Source organism: Hibiscus syriacus, unplaced genomic scaffold (genome assembly GCF_006381635.1).
Source record: "Hibiscus syriacus cultivar Baekdansim isolate YM2019G1 unplaced genomic scaffold, ASM638163v2 tig00109972_pilon, whole genome shotgun sequence".
Classification (NCBI taxonomy): Eukaryota; Viridiplantae; Streptophyta; class Magnoliopsida; order Malvales; family Malvaceae; genus Hibiscus; species Hibiscus syriacus.
The window spans coordinates 1,950,136-1,974,455 of record NW_024062543.1 but is presented as its reverse complement, the minus strand read 5'-3'; the positions used below and the strand labels follow the sequence as shown (position 1 = coordinate 1,974,455).

The window sequence follows — 24,320 nt, the reverse complement described above, 5'->3', positions numbered from 1 at the left end:
TTTTAGTTTTGGTTTTATTGATTGATGATTGTTGGTGAATTTGGAGCTTTTTCTTGTTCATTTGCTGTTGGCTTCCCAGTTTGGGGTCTTCTTGGAGGGGAAGAAGGATATCACTCCGGGTATTGCCTCTGCCTTAGGCTGCCGCATAACCGGTGATTGGTTTTTCTCGACGTTTATGTCTCGGAAAGCTCAGATGGCAGTGGCAGTGTTCAAAAGTCCTCTTAGAGGGGAATATCCTCAGAAGAATGGAATGGAAGGGAAAACGCCTGTTGGGAGGAGACGGGTTTTTGTGCAAACAGAGAATGGTTGTGTGTTGGGTATGGAGTTGGATCGCAGTGACAGTGCTCATACGGTTAAAAGAAGGTTGCAACTTGCCCTTAATTTCCCTATCGGGCAAAGCTCACTGACTTTCGGGGATCTGGAGTTGAAGAACGATCTTGATGCTGTTCGGCATGATACTCCACTTCTCCTAACAAGGAACTGTATGCACAGAAGCTCCTCTACTCCCTGTCTTTCGCCTAATGGAAAGGATCTCCAGCAGAGAGATAGAAGTGGTCCTATCGAGATACTGGGACATTCCAATAGCTTTAATGTATTAAAAGTGGTGGTGAAGGACATTGTGAAGGCAATTAAGATGGGTGTTGATCCACTTCCTGTTCATAGTGGTCTTGGGGGTGCTTACTATTTTAGGAACCCTAGAGGTGAGAGTGTCGTGATTGTGAAGCCTACAGATGAAGAACCTTTTGCACCAAACAATCCAAAAGGTTTTGTTGGGAAAGCCCTTGGTCAACCAGGTTTGAAACGCTCGGTTCGTGTAGGGGAGACAGGCTTCAGAGAAGTTGTGGCTTACCTTCTCGACTATGGTCATTTTGCCAATGTGCCACCAACAGCGCTGGTAAAGGTTACGCACTCGGTCTTCAATGTCAATGATGGCATGAATAGGCCTAACAAGAAGAGTCTGGTTAGCAAGATTGCGTCATTCCAGCAGTTTGTACAGCATGATTTTGATGCTAGTGATCATGGAACCTCAAGCTTCCCAGTCTCTTCTGTGCACCGCATTGGAATACTCGATATAAGAATATTTAACACCGACAGGCATGCAGGAAATCTTTTAGTGCGGAAGCTTGATGGCATAGGAAGGTTTGGTCAAATGGAACTCATTCCTATTGACCACGGCCTTTGCTTGCCTGAAACTTTGGAGGATCCGTACTTTGAGTGGATTCATTGGCCTCAGGCTTCGATTCCTTTCTCTGAGGATGAGCTTGAGTATATAAAAATCTTGATCCTATTGAGGATTGTGAAATGCTGCGAAGGGAACTCCCCATGATACGGGAGGCTTGCCTACGAGTTCTGGTACTTTGCAATATTTTCCTCAAGGAAGCTGCAGCTTTTGGTCTCTGTCTTGCTGAAATGGGTGAAATGATGAGTCGAGAATTACGGGCTGGAGCTGGAGAGGAGGAACCTAGTGAGCTAGAAGTTGTTTGTCTTGAGGCGAGGAAGTTGATAGCAGAGAGGAAACTGTCATCTCCCAAGCCCGATGTGCGAGATGCTGAATTCCAATTCGATATCGACTTTGAGGAACCGGAGTTGGACTTAAACCCAAAAATGGCTACAGATGATTTTATGACTAGAGCACCATTCCATTTGGGAAATGGATTTGTGAATAACCATTTCCCACTTTCAAGGCTAGATGAATGCTTCGAGGAAGATGAGGAGGAAACTGAAGAGAAGCCGAGCAGCAGCAGCGTTTCTCCGCTTTCGAAGCCCTCAAAACGATCCCATCCATTTCAAAGCTATCAATGTCACTCGTAAACACCAGCTTAGGTGACAAAAGCCAAAAGTACTCCAAACTTTCTGGAACTAAACAAGAAAACGGTTATCTCAATAGCTCGTCCGGCCATCGGAGTGCAAATGAGCAGCTTCCAGGAAGCGTGAGCTTTGTGACTCTAGCTGACATGAACGAGGAGGAATGGACCTTTTTCTTGGAGAAGTTCCTAGAGTTGCTCTACCCGGCGTTCGAGAAACGAAAATCCGTCACTTTAGGCCAGAAGCAGATACAGAGGCTCGGTACTTCATGCCAGTTTTGATATTTTGACATATCCGAACATCGATACCAGGTAGTCGAGTTTACTGATAGAGATGAAATAATGAGTTTTAGGATTTGTTTGCAGTTTGAGATGAAGGATTTTGGGAGCATAGCCTTATGTGGAATTGCTGTAAATATTCTTTGGCTTCTTTTCGGCTAGTACAAATTGGTTTTATTTCTTCTTTGAGCCCCTTGGATTTTGTTTCCTTTCACTTGAATCATACCCTTATGGACTTTGTTTGATAAATAATATTTGTTTAATAAATTTCATCACGTATTTTTCTTTGAATGATTCCAAAAACATGGCTGCCATCCATAGATTACTATGGCTATCATTTTCATTTCTTTGTATTTTTCGCCGCCGTCTCAGTTATCTTTAAAATCGACTTTCTTTGCTACTTTATTTTCTAAAGGACATGACAACACATAATGGTTTTTTATTTTAGGGTTGTAAATAAGATGAGACATATCATGATTTACTCGAGATTTATTCAGTTAAAGTTTTATAAATATTCGACTCGAATAAACTCAATCGAGTTCGTAACGAGTTCAAACGAGTTACTTGATACTTGATTCAAAAAACTCATGAGTAGCTAAAAAATATAATATATTAAGATTTTATTTTTAGAAAATTAATTTTTTTAAAAAAATAAAAATCACTTTTGTAAATATAAATAAAAATAGTGAGAATATACTGTGTTGATTTAAAAAAATGCAATATAAGATTTTCATATATTTAAAGTTTAAGTTTAAGACTTTAATCGAGTTAAGTTTAAGATTTTTTTTTCCGAACCTTTTCTAGTTTTTTCGAGCCGGTTCAAATTTTGTTTGAATATATCCGAACCAAATTAAATTTTGATAATAAAAAATCAAAAACTTTCTAATCCGGGCTCAATAGCTCATCTTATGGACCATACTTTATTAAAAAGTTGGAATTTTTTTTCCAAGTTAAAATTTAACACTAGTGAGGTCCGAACAGAGTTGGAAAATGATGGATTTTATGAATTTATATAAAAGGTGTTGATGATTTGATTAAAGCAAGAATTGGATGGTCGAAGCTGACATTGAAAGCAAGGTGGAAATAAATATCATTTGAAAGCAACGAAGGAAACATCGCATAATGGTTGGGGTCTCATGCAAACGAGAAATTACTGTATGAATCCAGCTCATCACGTTATTTATAATAGGATCACAATGACGATGTGAATCCTACCTATCTAATAAAATTTTGGGTAAAGTATAGTAATGGTCATTGAACTTTTCTGACACTTACATTTAGCTCCCTCAACTTTTAAAACTTACAATACAATCCTCCAATATTTAGTTTGTTTGTAATATGGTCCCTAACGAAACCGGCCGTTTGACACCGTTACACTGTCGTTAGAAGAAGATGATGTGGCAGTCCTCCAACATTTAGTTCGTTTGCAATGATCATTGAACTTTTCAGGCGCTTGCATTTAGGTCCCCCAACTTTTAAAACTTGCAACACAATCCTCAATTTCATTATAAACCCCAAATTCCTTTTCGATCTCGAATTTCCTTTTTCGATTCTCTCTTCTCATTTCTAGCACAACTTTTCAGTCGGGGATGGATGAAAAATTTTAATCTAACTTTGAATTATGTAGAGGTGTTGACTTGAATAAAGGTCCATTAAGAGAAGACCCGACCAATGGACTATCAGGACCATCAACGATTCAAGGTATAATGTTAGATACATGTCATTTCAGGTGAAGCATAGATGTTTGATGAAATGCTTGTGAGAAAAAATGGGGTTAGAAATACATAGTTGACAAATACTACTAAGATGAACTAAATACCATTGTTGAAAGTCACCAACAAAGATGGAATTATTTTGTATAAATGGCATATAATAATTTTTTCGTTTAATCTTTATGGTTAAAGATTTTCCAACAAATGATCAAATATAATGAAATCCCAACCAAACCCTTTACCTCTCTGTCTCTTTCGTTCACATGCACTCTCGTTTGGTTTTTGTTCTTCAGTTTTCCGCCATGTAAAATTGTAAACCCAAGCAGTGTTCTATCTTTCGGGTTTATTTCTTAGCCTCTACCCTCACTTGAAAGAAGATATTTATTTTCTCTTTTGGGCTCTCTGGAAGTAAGCTTTTCCTCTTTCGCACTTTCCCATTTTCAGCTTGCATTGTGTGTTTTTTGTTGAAATTTTTATGTTTCTGGAACTGCATGTCAAGGATATGGATATTCAGTGTTAGTTTTGAACCAAAACCATCAAATTTTCTTTCTTTCTTCTTAATCAAAACTTTTAGTACTCCTTATGAAAGATATTCAGTCCATCAGAATATAAGTGAAAGAGGGTCCTAGTCTATTTTTTTTATTCATGTTTGGTTTTTCTTTAAATCAGGGAATTGGTTGTGAGTATCGACATAGTGAAATCGCCAGGCTCAATCCGAGAGACTGCTAATACTAGTTTGCTAGGAATTGTATTGATCCGACCTATGGTTTTCGGTGTCCTGTGAGCTTGTATTCTTTTTAATAAGTTCATGTTGATTATGAGACTGGTATATCATGAACAAACTGGATTTTTTACATGTTTAGGAAATTTTACAGTTGAATCTGTATTGAATTATAGCTTTAGAAGACAATTCTGCATGCACACAACTCGAAAGGCATCATGACAGGGTAGTATATTTGGAGTAGCTACTTGATATGTTACCCGGTCATTGCACATTTGCACCTTCATTTATGGCATATATATGTGTGTTGCAGTGCCCTATATGTTTTACAATGTCTTTTATTGCTGACATGTCATGAATTTACAAGAATTATGGGGTCCTATGATTTAGTTACACTATATGCTTTAGATTCTCTCATGTTTGGCTATTGAGGAACATTAGACATGGAGCATTAGAAGCAATTATATGTTAAAAGGGTAGGCCATTAATGCATTCGCAACTGGTAATGTTGTATTTGACATCTAATGGTTATCTTAAACAACCCATTTGACGCCTTAACTTTTGGAGTGACTATGACCGAATCTCTTTCCCTTTATTTATTAAGTCCTCATTTTGAATGAGTTATTAATTGATATTCTTGGTTTATTTTAGTTATTGTTTGATTGTATGTTGTAGTCCTATGAATTAAAACTCTTTACTATTTTCACAGTCGTTGGATGTGCATGCTCAAGTTCCATCCAAACCTACCGGATTATCATACCAAAGTGCGGCAACTGTGAACAAGACAAATTGGCCTTGTTACTTTTACTTCAACCGTTTATGCAATAAACGTGAAAGATGCACTTTTCATGTTCAAAGTGCGACAGTCGTTGGATGTGCATGCAATAAACCTCAAATTTATATTGAAGTAAACACTGTCAAATATCAAATTCATATTCAAAATTCCAAAACACTTCAATTATTGCATTCAAATTGAAGTATTTTAAAATTTGAGGTTTACAATGTAATTGAATTATTTTAGAATTTGGGGTTTAGAATGAAATTGAGGTTTATGTTGCAAGTTTAAAAAGTTAGCGGACCTACATGCAAGCGCCTAAAAAGTTTAGTGACCATATTGCAAACAGACTAAATGTTGGAGAACTGTCACAACATCTTCTTCCAAATGGCAGTGTAACGGCGTCAAACAACCGGTTACGTTGGGGACCATATTGCAAATGAACTAAATGTTGGAGAATTGTATTGTAAGTTTTAAAAGTTAGGGACTTAAATGCAAGCGTCAGAAAAGTTCAGTGACCATTACTATACTTTACCCTAAATGTTTTCACAATCACATTTTATGACAACATAAAAGATCGACCCTTTACTTTCTCTTCTATTTTTTTTTCATTTTAACACACTTTGGCATATTTTTTTTCTTTTTTTTCTTTTCTATCTCTTTGCTAATTTCTCATCCCACTCCTTTTTTTCCGTTGTTGGTAGTAAATCATTAACGATGTATATAAAAAGAGATTATAATGAGTGACATTTATTGAAATACACCACTAATGACATATATTAAAATGCACCACTAATATAAAAATAGTAAAATTCATAAATAGCCACAAATGTTTTAAATTGATTTGATATATCATTGAATTTTTAAAATTTACAAAATAAACATTAAACTTTGAACTTTGTTAATAAAAAAGTAAATAGCACTCGCTAAATGTTATTAAGGGGTGAAATAACATACTGAATTAATGAAAATATCTTATTTAGCCCCCTCAATTATAACTAAAATTTCATTTTTAATATTTTTCAACATTTTTAAGTCATAGTTCTAAAAAATAGAATTTTTAGAATTTTTTAAAATATATGAAAATAAATTAATTTTAAATTAAAAAACATTTTCAAAAATGTCAGTTATCAAACAAGGAAATTAATTGTTTTATTAAACAAAAAATATTTGATAACTAATTATTTGTTTAATTATCGTTGTATTTTTAAAATAAAAAAATTATAATTTTGACGTTCGAAAATTTATATTATCAAATAATAAAATTTATTTTTTATTAATGATGCAATTTAAGCATTTAACTTTTATTTAAAAAAATGTAAATGTAATTTAAAAATTATTCATCCATAATATTATAATATCATATCAAATAATTTTTAATTTATATGGTACAAATTTGATATTTATAGTTAAAAGATGATATTTATTTTATCTATATCTATTTTATTTTCAATTCAACGAACCTAATAAAAATTATTTCAATTACAATTAAGAGTAAAAGTAAATTTTTAGTTATAATTGAAGGGTCAAGTGAGATATTTTTTAATGGTTTTATGTCTATTTTGTAACAAAATTAAAATTTCATATTTATAATGTAACTTTTAAAATTTAAATATTCAAAAATATAATTTTTACATAGTTTAATGACTATTTGTAAATTTTACCCTATAAAATTAATGATGAATTACGATGAACGACATGTATTCTAGATATATATATATATATATATATATATATATATATATTTGAACTTTTGACGGTATATATTCATAATTTTTTAAATTAAGTTAAAGTGGTTGCAAAATAGTGTCTGTTGTAAATACTTTTAACCATTTGATAATGAACGTTCAATCGCCCTACTACAGTCGCTGGTGCTCGAACCCGTAACCTCTAGGAATAACAATTATTTCTTTTATCATTCAGCTAATCATAAAAGGTTATTTTTCATATTGTATCGAAATTTATTTTGTATTGATAATGGATCAAATGATAATCTATAAATTACGAGGATATTTAAAAACAAAATGTGAGAATTATACGATTCAACATCATTAGTCACAGGTACGTGTACAAAGGCAAAGCTTATCTGATTGAGGCCAAACACAATCAATCAGGTTTGGTGAAGTTCTGGTTATCAGAATACGCCGTTTAACCTAAAACTTCAATCATGTAGCTGCTCAATTTGACCTTAAATTTGTACCTACAGTTAATATAAGACTGTAATATAAAATAGGGTAAGAACGTCGATGGTTTCGATTATAAGATATTGTTTTATTAAGTTTCTTGATTGTTAAAAGTTACGAAATAGTCATTTGACTATAAAGTGTTGTTTTGTTGAGCTTCTCAATTATTAAAAGTTACAAAATGATCGTTCGACTATTTATTATGTTCCAGACTTGTCATTTTTTGTTAGAAAATTGACGATCGTTTAAGCTGGACGTTAACATGATTACTGAGATATGATATTCGTTTGAGATTTTGGGATCAAATTTTATCAGTTAACAAGTTAAGGTTCAACTCAGAATATCATCTATTTTTAATAAAAATGACGAGTTTAAAACATAATGAATAGTTGAATGACCATCATTTTATACTTTTTAATAGTCGAATGACTTAATAAAGCAATACCCTTTAGTCGAGATCGTTTGCATTCTTTATCCTATATAATAACAGCTTGAAAACTTTTCTGGATAGAATTGGACGTGGAACCCTATCTCATAACAGCTTGCATTGATTGTGTTTGAAGATAAAATGGTTATAGATCAGAGAGAAGCAAATGCAGGCAAAGGAGTGGAGAAGAGTGGGGTGTCCTCTACTTGTGTAAATGAATCGAATTTGATCGAATAAGGTTGTTTTGTGTGTTTTTTTAAAAAGTGTTGATGTTCAGATCATGTAAATTTCTAAAATCATATATGTGTTCAGTTCGTTTAGCTTTTTTGAACATTTCCGTTTATATGTCCTTCAACATATTCGTTTAGCATTTGTCAATATGTTGTTTTGATGTTCGTGAACATGTTATTTTATATGTTTAGGAAAATGGTAAAATTACAACATTGTTCTTTAAGCTTCTTAGTTTTCATAGTTTGAACTCCAAAGTTCACCATTTGATCATTTTAGTCCCTATCTTCACTGATATTTAAAATGTAAAAAAATTAAGAATCGAGAAAACAAGCTTACAAATAAATTGATAAATAAGTTTATAAACAAGCCAATAAACAAACTTGTCCGTAAACATAAATGAACCGAACACACCTCTCTTCGTATTCATTCGTTTACTAATTAAACATAAAAGATTAATTCATATACAAACAATTCATGAATACTTCATCTAACATCATGTACATTTACAACCTCAGTGTCCTTAGTCATAAGATCAGCAAGGACTAGTTTTCAGCCCACTAAAATTTCAACAAAATACCATTTTTTTGGGGTTTTCTTTTCCAATAGGGAAAACTGTCTTATTAATTAGTCCAATAAGAAATATAGAAGTTTATTTTAGGATATACGGTATTTGTTACCGTGTTTAAAAATTTCATCACGTTGAGGTGACGAGTTTTCTCAAATAATATTTTTTTATTCGAACTTGGTTATCTTTATTATTACTACTTTTTTTCTGTGAATATATATATTATTATTTACACCTTTTTTTTATATAAATCATCTTTTTTCTTATACATGTAAATAAGAAAATTTTATTGTGAGGAAAATCTATGAAGACATCTCCCAACTACAAGAAAAGTGTCTTTTCGAAGATTTTTCGCACAAAAGTTTTTTTTCGCATTCGATAGTCTTCTTTGTTAGGAATGGCAACGGGTCGGGTCTTCGGGGCGGGTTTTGCTCGCCCCATCCCCAAACCTAAAATAAATCCTCCATCCCCGACCCGGTCCCCGACGGTTTTTTTATCGGGGCACCCCGTCGGGGATTTTTTTTGCCCCGTCCCCGACCCGAAATATTATACCCAAACCCGAACCCGAAAATATTTTATATATAATTAATATAAAATATATAAAATATTATATATATAATTAATATAAAAAATATAAAATATTATATATATATATATATATATATAATCGGGGCGGGGCGGGGATACCTTTCCCCGAACCCGAACCCAACCCGAAAAAATCCCCGAAAAAAATCCCCGAACCCGAACCCGAACCCGATATCATTCAACCCGACCTGACCCGAACTTGACCGGGTTTCGTGTTTCCCCGTCGGGTTCAGGTCATACTGACATCCCTATTCTTTGTTTTACATTTTTTATTTTGATTATTTTTCACCTCGTTTTATTTTATTTTATTTTATTTTATCTTTGATATGAGAAAAATGTGAGGTAATATTTTTTGTGAGGGGAATCTATGAAAAAATCTCCTAACTACAAAGGAAGTGCATTCCCGATGATTGTTCACACAAAAAAGACATTCTTTTATCTTAATGTTTCTAAAAATTTAATAAAATACTATACTATTTTAATTTATATCATTCATAAAATTAAAAAACACGTTTTGTGAGGGAAACTATGAAAAGTCTTATAACTGTAAAAGAAATATATTTCCGGGGATTGTTCATACAAAATAATGTGATTTCTTTTATAAAAATAATAATATTTTTTTATTAAATAAATAGTTTTATTCTATAAAAATATATTTTGGACTCTTTAATCTTTTTGTTACCCACTGCATTTATTATTTGTCATCAAATTTTCATTTCCTTATTTACAAAAGCAAGATTGTTTTAGTTTTTTTTTTTGTTGAAAAATTGACATCTTTTAAATAAATTTTAATAAATAGAAGGATCTTAATTTAAATATATTTTTAAGTTTGTGATTTCCCAACATTTAAACATCATATAATCGTTTAGGTACTAAACTTGGGCGTTGTGAAGGTTCTCATCCTTCTCCACACGTAATCGACTCTCGAATTCTTAAAATATAATTTTTGGTAAAACGCATACCATTTTTTCGTCTTTTAATGATTTTTCTGAACTCATTAAAATAGTGTTTAAGTTTTTTAACCTACCTAACTTAAAGGTTGGTGATGACTCTAAAATCAAATTATTATTTTTAAAATTATATTACACCTTCTTCACCGAATTAATTTTTTTTAAGTATAATGGATCACTGAAGAAGACATTATAACCTGAACTTATGAAGAATATTTTTGGTTTTTGTGCTCTAGTAATGCAAGTGATGCTTTAGATAAACTTAGATTCTGAGTGTGACCGAACCTTCTCTGCTCGGAGACACCGGGAACTCGAAATAAGAATAAAAAATGATCCGTGTTTGGTTGGGGAATGTGAAATTCTCATAGAAATAAAATTTACATTTTCCTGTTTGGTTAATCGGGAATGTCATTCTCGGTAATCTTACATTACCAATAGTAGATTTTTTGGGGTATATTACTGGGAATGTCATTACCTCCATTTCCTTAGGTATTGTTGGATTACCGGCGTTTTGGACTAAAATACCCTTAAAAAAATTTCTTTCAAAAATATTCTTATTCTGTCATTGAATAATAAAAATTCTACGAAGGTTAAATTACAAATTTATCCTTAAACTATTTTAGATTTACAAAAAAAAGTCTATAATTAAAATTTTATATGAAGTTAGAGTTAAAATAAAATTTTACCCTTTCATTAAATCTTTTTATATTTTTAATTTTGTAAAAAAATTATATAAATTTTATGAATTTAATTTTTTTAATAACTTGTTAAAAATAAATATATAATAAAGACAATTTGATTAAATATACATTTCAATAATATTTTATTCCTTTAACCAAACACGATAATCTTACATTCTTACTAAACCGACCAAACACAAAATACAACATTCCAGTAATCCTATTCTCTGATAATCTTTTATTCCCACTGGTAATCTTACATTCCGTGAACCAAACGCACCCTAATTAGTTTAACCCATGTTTCATTTTCCCCAATGTCACACGACATCAACTTCTATAGGTCAATATATAAATAAATAAAATAAAGAACAATTGGATCATTATACGTGTATGTACATATACACATGTATATGTTATAAATACATACATAATATGTATAGTATAATAAATAGTGTCATGACTTGGTATCAAGATATTAAAGTTGACCACGCCCAGTATGATGAAATGAATAAATAATAAACCACCATGAACAAGAGACGGAGTCAATCACCTACTTTTATTTCTTGAAATATCTTTTCATCCTAACTCAAGTCTTTTGAGGTTCTGCAAGTTTGCCGAATACTGGGGGAATCCTCGGAGGGTTTCATCTCCGATTCGACGATGTCTGTAAGAGCTTTACAAAATCTCTCTCTCTCTCTCTCTGTACTATTCTTACATTCTTCATAAAGTATAGCATGCATTTATGGATATATAATCTTACAGAATTTATAAAATTTTAAGCAAAATTCCAGAGAAGACATACTGTATTCGATAGAGTTCGGATAAGATAGGTTAGCCTCATAGAAACATGTATGATGTATAGGTTGGTGAAGTGCAAGCATACTCTAGGCCATGTACGATGCTTGACTGTATCCTCGACTATGCATATTGGCCTCATTTTCTGAACTAGAATAAACAGAAATACTTATGTCACGATTTCGATCTTTTCGGTTTTTCAGATTGACAACACTGCCTTTGATGGTCTTGCCCTTGTTGGCAGATATCAAAGCAGTCACAGAATCAGTAGAATGCATAGAAGTAGAGAAGAAAAGCTTTATTGAAGTTGGATGTTACCTGTATCGAGTTTTTCCGGTGATAATGGAGTTGAAGCATAGGGAAACCCCTCCGAAAAATGCGAGAGAGATTCTACAATCTGTTTCCTAGAATGTCAATCCGGCAAAAGATCTTGTGGGAGAATGCCATAAAGAGAACCAGCAAGTTTCAGATATTGAACTGGGAAGTATCATAGGGTAGCTAGAAGGGGTGATAAAAGACACAGGTGAATGTTTGTGCTTGATACCGTCTGCAACATTCGGGGGCGAGGAGTATGCGGAGACTACAGTCAGGTCCCTTTCGGAGGAAATGCAGAATATCCATTTTGAAGTTAAGCAACCTCTAGAGTTGCGAACCAAACAGCTCTAACCGACGATATCTTTTGCAACAGAACAACCTAGGAACTCAAAAATGGCAACAGAAAGTTCTGAAATGCCACAACAAATGCCAATGGTCCGGTCTATTTCGGAGGGAATGCAGAATGTCCATTTTGAAGCTAAGCAGCCTCAAGAATCACGAACCAATGAACTCGAACAGAAGAAATCAAAAATGGGAATAGAAAGTTCTCAAATGCCACAACAAATGCCAATGGAACCAGACCTTTATTCTGTCGATGTGGATGTTTCTGTCTCCACAGAAAGTTCTCAAGCTTCAAACATGCCGCGCCTAAATGATTTCCTTAAAATTTCAAGTCAGAGAAGACAGTATGAAACTACAAACAAAACCATTACAAAGTTGCCACAGGTAGCTCATTATATCGAACCTATGTACGACACTTTCGTCTGTCCATTAACTAGGCAGGTTATGGATGATCCAGTTACCATTGAGTGGAGTAACCTATGAGAGGAAGGCGATATCGGAGTGGTTTGGAACTTTCAGTCATCTAGAGGATATAACATGTCCAGCCACAGGGATGAAGCTCTTGAGCAGGGTTTTAAGCACCAATGTCGCTTTAAAGATCACGATAGAACAATGGAGGGATCGGAAAGACGTTGCAAGGATCAAGGTTGCTCGTGTGGCATTATCTTTGGCTAGTTCGGATAGTATGATACTAGAGGCAATAAGGGACCTGCAACATATCTGCAGAAGGAAACAATACAACAGTACAAGTACTTAGTGATGGAATATTGCCATTGCTTATTAAGTTACTCGGATACAAAGATATAGATGTTAGATGTGGAGCTTTGGGACTACTACAACAATTGGCTGAGGAAGACGATGAAGGAAAGGTTCGGTTTTTTACTATTTCCAGATGTTTTATACATACCAAAGAACGAAAAGAACATTACACCTCCGTTTTCTTTATATTTTGTTCAGGAAATGATTGCTGATACAATGGATCTATCAACATTAGTCGAGTTGTTATCGAGTAGCCACCAGTCAGTTCGGCATGCATCATTGCTTTTCTTACTCAAGCTTTCGAGATGTCAAGCTTTATGTGAGAAAATCGAGTCTGCAACCGGAGCAATTTTGATTCTGCTCAGAATCAAACATAACCATCAGGCTGATTCCTTTGCTTCCGAAAAAGCAGATGCAATTTTGAAGAACCTAGAGAGATTTCGAGATAACATAAAGCGGATGGCAGAGTATGGATTCTTGGAACCTCTTTTGAATCATCTAACAGAAGGTAACTTAACTTTCTTTATGATCAATCTTCTTTCAAATGATAAATTTCAAGGGAACTATTTCTAAACTGCACATTAACTGAAGAATGGGATCAAGTTTGATCATAGAAAACCTGTTTTCGAGTCTAAGAGAAGTATGCTAATGTGTCAGGTTCCAAGGAGGTGCAAATGGAAATGGCAAGCTACATGGGGGAAATCATTCTCAGTAATGACAGCAAATCCTATGTGGCTGAGAGAGCTTCTCCAGGTCTCATTACAATGGTGCAAAGTGGAAACCCCATCATCAGAGAGGCAGCATTTAAGGCTTTGGCACAAATCTCATCTCACCATTCGAATGGAAGGATACTTGTCGAAGCCGGTATTGTCCAAATTATGGCTGAAGAGATTTTCACTCCTACGATATATGATGAACCTATGAACTCTAAGAAAGAAGCGGCTGCAATACTTGCTCATGTTCTGGAGTCTGGGGTTGAGCATGACAGCATCCAAGTAAATCCCCATGGACACAGGATAAGTTCAGATTACGTCGTCTATAACATTATCAGCATGCTTAAGAACTCGAAAGCTCATGAGCTCAACATCAATCTCATCAGAATTCTGTTATGCCTGACAAAGTCCCCCAAGTCGATGGCAACAATCGTCTCGGTTGTGAATGAGACCGAAGCAAGTTACACCCTCATTGAGTTCATCAATAACCAACACGAACAACTCAGGGTTGCAGCGATAAAGCTACTCGTTACCCTTTCACCACACATGGGTAACACACTAGCAGAGAGACTGCAAAACCAGGGGGCAGCCTGAGAGTTTAATCGAGAGCCCTACCGAAAATAATCACATTACAGAGAAGCAGGCAGTTTCAGCAAGATTCCTGGCAAATCTTCCCCAGCAAAATCTAACACTAAACCTTGCTCTTCTGCACAAGAATGTTGTCCCCATGATCCTTCAGAAAATCATTTTAATCCAAAGAAGAGGAATAAGGACCAGCAGGCATGCAAATGTTTACTTAGAAGGCCTAGTTGGGATTCTTGTTAGATTCACAACAACACTGTATGAACCACAGATATTGCTTCTAGCGAAAGTTCACAAACTCACATCGGTGTTCACGGAACTGCTCATGAAGACATCTAGTGATGAAGTTCAAAGATTATCAGCAACTGGACTGGAGAAGCTCTCATTAGAGTCAATAAACTTATCACAGCCACCAAATATTAAGAAAACCAAGTCTACGAAATTGTTCCGTCTGCCAAAACTTCTATCTTTCAGCTCATCGAAAAGGATAAAGATACCGTTACTATGTCCAGTACACAGAGGTGTTTGTTCTTCAGAAACCACATTTTGTTTGATCGATGCGAAGGCTGTCAATAGGCTGCTGGCATGCCTGGATCATGAGAATGGCGAGGTAGTTGAAGCTTCAATGGCGGCTATATGTACTTTGTTGGATGACAACGTTGACGTGGACAAGAGTTTGAGCCTGTTGAACGAATTAGATGCTATTCGACATATCTTGAATGCAGTGAAAGAGCACAGACGAGAGGGTCTGTGGCAGAAATCTTTTTGGATGATTGAAAAATTCCTAGAGAAAGGTGGAAATAAATCAGCTTCAGACATATCACAGGATAGGTCACTGCCTGCCTCATTGGTTAGTGCTTTTCATCATGGGAATGGCAGTACGAGGCAGATGGCTGAGAACATTTTAAGACGCTTAAACAGGATACCAAGCAGTTCAACTAGCTATTACACCATGTAAAAAGATGCCCCAAATTCACTCCAACGTTAATGTAAATGATATGCCTCTAGAAAGAACAAAATCAAAACTTATCTTGTGTTGCCTGTCAATTTGTCTGCACTAATTCTGTACATACAGAGACAACAGATATGGTAGGATGAAGTTTTCAACTCATTGAGACAATTTTGACTTTACTGTAGTCTGAGATGAATCCATGATACCAATTTATATTGATTTTTCAAAGGAATACAAGCAAGTTTTAAGCAATGGAAACACCATTTCACAATAGAGAGAAATTTAATGGAAGCATTCGGTCAAAGGGACAAGCCTTTCCAAGTTTTGATATATCCAGAGGTCCCAAAAAACCTGATTAACCAAGGGGACATGATCTAGAGAAGTTGTTAAGGCTGTAACTTATTTGAGAATTTTCAAGAGATATTAGCCTCAGCTTGTTGGAGAACCAATGATCTCTGACAATATTTGTGGATTTTTTGGAAGGCAGGATTTGGCCGGTGATCTGACAAATACAATTGTTGACGTAATTAGCGTCGTTTTCAACATCCAAAGCATCTTCCTGATAATATCTTCCAAGATTATGGCCTTTTTATGTGAATGATCCTTTGATTTCTCCATTTGAAGTCGTTAGCAAAAAGATTATGAATTGCAAGCCGCTCACTATGGTAATTAAGCATCTTTGTCTTCTGTGATTCCTCAACATCATGAAGAACAGAACTCAAAACCCTCCTTTACCATCTTGTGGTTTAGTTCATCAAGCTTACATATATCTGATCTGAAAATTGACTTTTTCTGATCATCTGCTGAGAAAATGTGAACTCTGCCCTTATATTTGATCCAACTGCATCCTGGTTCCTTTCTCACTCCTTTATTTCTCATTCCCCTCCTTAATTCTGACACATTATCCCATTTTCCTTTAGCAGCATATATGCTCAAGAGTTAGATGTAACCTGCAGGAATGTGGGGCTCTAGTTCCTGAAGGGATGCAGCTGCCCATTTCCCAATTTCCAAGTTACCATGCAGTCGACACGAGCTAAGTAAGGCAGACCAACCAATTGCATCAGGAGGCCTAGGCATTTTGTTTATATAAAGCATCTTGCTTCTACTAACCTTCCAGCTCAGCCAAGAAGGTCAATCATGCAAGTATAATGATCAATCACTGGCGTGATTCCATGTTCTTTTACCACTGATTCAAAATACTGATACCCTTTTTCCACTAGGCCTGCCCTACTGCAAGCTGATAGAACACCGACGAAAGTAACTTCATCAGGTTTTAGACCATGAGCTAACATTTTCTGAAACAAATCATTGTTGCATTGGCTTTACCAAATTGCGCATACCCTGATACCAATGCTGTCCATGAAACTTCATCCCTAAAAGTCATCTCATTGAACAGCCGATCGGCATCCTCTATGCTTCCACATTTTCCATATAAAGTAATGAGTGCATTAGAAACTGTCGTGAAAGAAAATAAGCCAGAAACTATGGCTTGGCCATGAAATTGTGCACCCTCTTCTAAGCTTGCTAGGTTTGCACATGAGCTAATTACACTTCCTAGAGTATAATAATCCGGAATTATCCCATTTCTTTGCATATCACAAAAGATTCTAATAGCTTCTTCACTGAACCCATTCTGGCCCCATAACCCACAAGCAGTGCAGTCCAGGACACAACATTCTTTTGGGTCATCCTCTTGAAAACTGCCTCTGCAGAGTGCAGACGATATGATTTTGCACTTGCAATACATGTCGACAAGTGCGCTGCCTACAAAAACATTATCCTGATGATTTGTTCTAATTATAAAGGCATGAACTTGCTTGCCTTCTTTCAGGGCCATTAAACCCCCACAACCCGTCAACATACTTCCAAAGGTAAACTGATCCACAGCCAAACCCTCTATCCTCATCTCCCTGAACAAATCAATAGCTTCTCTATACAAACCATTCTGAGTCAACCCTGTGATCATAGTTGTCCACGAAATCGAGTCTTTTTCCTGCATACTACGAAACAACCACCAGGAATCCTCCACCTACCGTACCTCAAAAGCCCAGTAATCATTGTGCTATACATTACCACATTCCTCTCTACGTTATAATCGTCAAATATAATTATAAAGAGGAAAAATTTAGTACCTAAACTTATAATACATTCTGAACAATAAAAAATATGACGAAAGGATAAATTCTAACAAATAAAAAAATTATGACGATAAAAAAAGAATAAATTACACGTTTAGTATATAAACTATCAATTCTAGTATGTTTTAGTATCTAAATTTTTATTTTTTTTCAAAATCATACCTAAACTTAATGGACGGGCTGAAGGGTCATAGCTCCGGTGGACGGATGACCAATTCGAACGGTGGATCACGCAAGAATGACGAATTGACCAGTATAGTCTAATTCCAAGCTCATAAGACAATTTACGATGGAGATCGGATGATGAAGAAGTCGAAGAGTCTATTGTCGATTTGGGGAGATCGAGGCATTTTCTGGTGAAACGGAGGTCGTTATCACGTTCAAGGCTTGAAAAAGTGTGGACTGAAAAGTTTGGATTTCATCGACCGACTAATCAATGGTCGACAACTGTAGACGTGGAGGTCAACGAGCCTGTTTGTTAAATTTTTATCGGCGAGGTATTAAAATAAAAGAAAAAACAAAATGTTAGGTAACAAGCATCGAATTTTCCAAATAAAAATAATTCATAATTCTCAAATAAGTAGTTTGATAACATCGTTTATTGAATTGAATCAACTGCAAGAAAATAAAAAATGGATTTTAAAATTAATGAAAGTAAATAAATAATAAAAATATAGAATAAAAGAATAATGAAAAAATAAATAAAGTATAAGAATTCAATAGAGATGATATAGCCCTAGGTTTTGCTTAGCCTCACTTTCGATCGATCATCGAAATAAAATTCTCTTCGTGATGTACGCTGGTTATAGTCAACAGCACCCAACCTCTGCAGATAACTCTTCTCTTTGGTTAATCGAAATTTCTAAGTCTATATTCAAAATCCAGTTCTTGTTGGTTTAACCACGTCTAACACCGTTAGATCCAAAGTAGCTTTAGTTCTGGAAAAGTCCGACTCGAGTTATAGCATCTCACCGAGAATCAAACTTGATCTTTATTCCCCTCAGCAAACCGTCGCTAAGTTTGTCCACAATAAGTCAAATTACAACCAACCAATCCGACTTCTAAACTTCAAACAAAAATAGTCTTCAAATCAACGTGCACCTTTAGCTAAGTGGAAATTTAGCTAAGCCTGATTAGATTATGCTTAGCATTGAGAAAAGAAAATAATGAAAGAAAATAAAGAAATAAAGGTGGAGATGAAAGAAAAGTATAACTTCAATAAATAATCAAGGAAAAATAAATTTCAATATGTCTTTCAACTGTTGAATCTAAAAGGTATTTATAACTTGAGAGTTCACCTAAGGGGCATTTATAACCTAAGAGTTCTAAATAAATAAAAATAACTAATTCCTAAATAAAGTATAATAATATAATCAAAATAAAAATTCTATCGAGAGTTCTAAGTAAATAATTAATTACTAAATAAATAAATAAAATAAAACTAAAATCTTAAATCTTAAATTTACAGGATTTATCACAAAAGATAAAATAAATATTTAAGTCTTGTAATGCTGGTTGAGTTCTGCTTCATCTTTTGGATAACCTTGTTCCAAGTAAATTCAAGTAAATATTTAAGTCTTGTAATTCTGGTTGGATTCTACTTTATCTTCTAGATAATGCTGACTGAATCGTCGAAATCTATTGTTTTGAGCTAATTAATCCAATAAAGCTTCTTCCCAAAACAAATCCAAAAAGAAAACAAATTAGTAATATTAGAGCAACAAATAAAGAGTAAAAAATAATAAAATCATGCATTATTAAACTCTTATCGTAGGTATGATTTTGAAAAAATTAAAATTTAGATATTAAAGTATATCAAAATTGATAATTTATATACTAAGTGCGTAATTTACCCAAAAGAAAAATAATAATTTTTGAAGATATTATATTATCCTAAAAAAATATATATTATAAGATTTGATAATTTTAATAATATAATCAGTCGTCTTTAATATCAATTTTCTAAAAGAAGTTTATTATCTCGATTATTATTATCACCGTGTTATGGTAGTAGGCCATAACATTATTTTAATAGCCTCTCAATAATTCAACGTAGGACACCATGGGCCACGCTGGTTGCTAAAGTGCGCCGACCACCTTATCTTTTTGCCACCATGACTCGTTATTGGCTAATACACCCAATTGTAACCGACAAAATCAATGAATTATCAACGGTATTATGAGCTTAACAGGTCTCTGTTCAAAGGGTAAATTTAAAGTTTTCTTCTTTTGTTGTTCCATTTTCCCAAAAAACCCATCTTGGTTTTGCTGTCAGGTACCCTCTTTTTCATCTCAGTTCTCGTCTTCCTTGCCAAAAAAAAAACCATTTTGGTTCTGAATTTTGCCTCTTTGATTGTTTATGTTACTTGTGTATGTTTCATTTATGACAGTTTGGTCTCTTTTAATGTCTGCTCGTCCTTTGACTTCAAAGATGTTAACTTGTCAATCACCTGTTTGCTGGAAAGTGTCCGTGAAGAACTGAAGGTCTGGGTTTTGAGATTTGTTGATGTTTTTGTTGTTTTTTTCCCCATCTGAATCTTGTTGTAGTGTTTGATGGATGTTGCATTATTACAGCTTCTGGGGATCTTTAAGGTGTTGAAATGAATTGGTTTGGTGAATTTTTCATGTTTCAAGATGGATTGGCTAATGGATCTGATTGATTTTGTTGTTTTGTTATGGTTTAATTTGCATCAATGAGGTTGATTGAATCGTAGGAGAGTGGTAAAGGACTTGTATTCGATATGAATAATTTCCATCAATGAGTTCTCTGCAGCTGAATTTAACCGCATTTGTGGCCGGGAGAGATCTGAATTGTTTTTTCTTATCACCCTTTGCCCCATAGGTAACTAGACCACGAACCAAGGCATGGAAACGAACGGCTTCGATGTCGATGGAAACTCGGAGTTGAATGCAGTTCATTTTTATGGAGAGGGATACAAGAACTGACGAGTTCCGATCTAGACAGAATCGACCTCGATTTGGCGTATTCGAATGAAATTGGTAAATCTGCATGTACTATTGATGCTTCTTTTGGGTTGGGACAACGGTTCGGAAGCGATGGCCTTAGAGAATGGTGATATTTCAGCTCAGTTCATCGAGAAGGCATTGGCATTTGACCTTTTATGTGGGATTTAGATTCGGAGTTGAGGGAAATCGAAACTTTCTTGAGTACGGTTCAGTCGGAGATCGTTGATGCTCGTCGTAATACATCTTCGTGCCTACCTTTGGGGGCAGGATTTGATGAAATGGATAAGAAGCTGCATGATTCTGATGAATCCATAAAGAAGTGCCAAGGGTTCGTCTTCGAGGTGAAGTTGCTGTCGGCGAAGCTGCAGGCTTGGTTTCCGTATTTCAGAAACGAGAACTGTAAGTCCGAGTTCGATTTTATCTCAGAACGAGTAGAGTTTAGGATCTAACAGCTTTCTGACCACTCTTAACATATGCATGTTAATAGGGAGTAATGATGAGGCCGTGGATATATTCGTGCATTATCAGCTATCGAACCTCATTGGGAAATCCAAAGTGCAGACTATTGAACAACGACACATCCTAAGGATGCTTGACAGATCACTTGCAAGGGGGCTAGATCTTGAAAAGAAGTTATCAGAGTCCAAACAAAACGAAGAGCAATTAAAACTTAAGCTACATTTTACCGAACAAGTCGCTCTTCGCATGGAAGAGGCCGCAGAAGTTGTCTGGGGACGGTTTCTAGAGGCAGAAAATGCTACCGAGGTGCTCATGGGAATTTCAAAGGAACTGTTAGGTCGACTTCAGATCGTTCAGTTTAACCTGAACAGTTCGATTCAACGAGAAGCTGAGCTCAAATCTGAACTTGAAAGTTGCATCGACGAGTTGAATGCCAAAGATATTGCTTTAAAAAAGCTCGAGATCAGCAATGCAGAACAAGCTGCAAAAGCCTCAGAAGTATTCACTTTGAGAAGGAACATCAAACTACTCGAGGAACAGCTAAAAGAATACGAGCTCCAACTGAAGAAAGCAAATGCTTCCAACGAAACAAGTCAAGAGCATCTTCATGAAATGAAAATCGTTATCGATTCACTGAAAGAAAGCCTCTATGAAGATGAAAATCGAGCCGAAATTGCTGAAGCCAAGGTGTCGGAGTTAACCGATACGAACCTCGAACTTACCGAAGAGTTGAATTTTCTCAAAGGTAATAACGAGAACAGCACGACGAAAGTGGCCTCGCTAGAAACACAGTTGAGGGAATCGGAGCTTCAACTACAGCATGCGAAAGCATCATCCGAAGCAAGTCAGGAGCAGCAAAACATGCTTTACTCAGCAATCTGGGATATGGAAACTTTAATCGAAGATCTAAAATCAAAGGTTTCGAAAGCCGAAAGTCGAACCGAGAGCGTGGAGGAGCAATGCATTATATTATCCGAATCTAACTTCGAGCTCAATAACGAGCTAGGCATCCCGAGGCATAAAATCGAATGCTTGGAGACATCTTTGAACCAAGCTACCATTGAAAAGGCTGCAAGTGCAAAAGAAATCAGTCATGTCACCAAGCTAATCACTGAAATGGTTGCACAACTAGCATCAGAAAGGGAACGCATTCAAAACCAGGTATTAACACTGTACCTTTTTTCTTATGAAACGACGATATTCGGTCGAAGGTTCGGTGTAATAATCGCTGAACATGTTCATTGCAGCTATCTTCATTAGTAAAAGAGAGGGAAACATTGATGAAAAAGTTACAAAATAAGGCAAAAGCCAACTCTACAGCAGTTTCCTCTGCCAAAAGTGTACAGGCAGGTACTTTTCAGGTTCTTCACTAGTTTAAATGCTTCATGAGCCTTTGAAATCTATAAAAAAAAACCCAGAATTCATTTGAAAATTTTGAATCATCTCCATTTTATCTTCTTATAAAACAGGTGGATGAGCCATCAAAAGATGAATCTCATCGTAGGACAGCAGCTGAGCCTTCCGGCACCGTAACTGGCGGTGGCGCTACCACCATTCATAGCATGCAGGTTGTGGAAAAAGAGAAGACAGGCCACCTTAAACTGTCATACATGTTGGTAGCAATTCTCATTGCACTAAGTTCTGCATTAGCCGTGTATCTTTATGAGTGAGAAAACAGGCCATCTTCGATTATTTTCTATACTTGTTGATATCAATGTGAAATATTCTTTTATTTTATGTTTGTTTATCCATCAAAACTATGTGCATATGTATCAATTAAAAAAATTTAATATACTTAGGGTAAATTATTGATTTAGTCATTAAGCTATTTACTTGTTTGTGTTTTGTTACCCAACTACTAAAAGTTTCATCTTAGTCACTAATGTTACTTTTTCATGCCGGATATAGTCTTCAAACGCCGGATATAGGACTATTATAGCTACTAATAGGTTAGCACGCCAGATAAATTTGATAGTCAAATCTTAAATTTTATTATGATATATCATGTGGATCTATCAAAGGTCTTATTTATATATTGTGATTGATTCGGGATTCCATGTCCCGAAAATATGGCGCCTCGAAGGCTCGGATAAGTGGAGGGAGTATGCCAAGTAATTGAACGTGGTGCTGAAGGGGACAAGGCACAGTGTATAAAAGGCCTATGCCAATGTGATTATTTTCAAATCAAAACAATTACTTGTTCCAATAACCTTGAATGCCTCAACAAATGTCACTCCAAAACTAATATCCATGCCTGTGTTAATGGGCAGTGCTTATGTGATTGAATAATGCACAAAATGATGTAATATTTCAACAACTTACAGTATGCAATAAAATAGGGTAAATTACGCGCGTCTCGTACCTAAATCATCAGTTTTGACCCGTTATAGTACCTAAACTTTCAACTTTTTCAAAACCATACTTAAAGTTTAGTTTTTATTTCATTTTAGTACCCCTTTTCAAAATATAACATTAGGTTTTTTTTAAAAAAAATTGAAAGTTTAGATACTAAAACGGGCCAGAATTAATAGTTTATGTACTAAACGCGTTAAGTTTTTAATAGTGAGGAACTCAAATGAAACAAAAACAAAACATTAGGTATGGTTTTGAAAAAATTGAACGTTTAGGTACTAAAACATGTCAAAACTAATAATTTAGATACTAAATGTATAGTTTAGGCAATAAAATAATAGCAAAATGCTAAAAAGTATTTTTAATATTTGATTATATAATTGTTTTGATTCTTATTAATTTTTAGAGTATTTTGATTTTAATGTTTGGGTTTGGGATAAAATACTCTTTGATAGGATAAAAATTACTAATCGACTAATGATGTATGTTTATTGTTAATATGACAAATTATATTTGTCTAAAATGATGACACGCTATATATTGCATGTCTAAATTAATGACGTGACACGTATTAAAGTAATGACTACGTGTCCAAAGTAATAACGTAACACATATCACATGTCTAGAATTATGATATAATGTATATCACATCAATGATAAAAATTGATTGTTAATCGATTAACGATTTTATTAAATATTTTATTTTATAAATGAAACATATTTTAGTTGTTGAAAATTCCGCCATCTAGATAATCGTTGGAAGTCCCCGTGAAGTCGTATTCCTCTTTCCAGGCTTGAGCACAAGCGTCGTTCTTCTTAACATTTGCTCCGATCATTCTTCCGAGACCTCGTTTGATACCCTCCCATAAGCTACTTTGGCATCCCTTAGCTTCCACTCCATTTTCCCCACCTACACCATAAATAATTAATCCCGAGTGCCATCAGTGACAGATTCAAAAAAAACTTTTGAATATGTACATGTGTATCAACAACATAAATTCTATTTTTGTTGTACTCCCGGTTTGTAAGGTTT

General features: G+C 34.9%; 4 pseudogenes; 3 read left to right on the top strand and 1 right to left on the bottom strand.

Moving 5' to 3' along the window:
- LOC120211486 lies at window positions 1–2,264 on the top strand (annotated as a pseudogene).
- Window positions 2,265–11,922: 9,658 nt separating this feature from the next.
- Window positions 11,923–15,456, top strand: LOC120211485 (annotated as a pseudogene).
- A 493-nt stretch (window positions 15,457–15,949) lies between these two features.
- On the bottom strand, window positions 15,950–17,785 carry LOC120211332 (annotated as a pseudogene).
- A 1,884-nt stretch (window positions 17,786–19,669) lies between these two features.
- LOC120211331 lies at window positions 19,670–22,629 on the top strand (annotated as a pseudogene).
- Window positions 22,630–24,320: the final 1,691 nt, after the last annotated feature.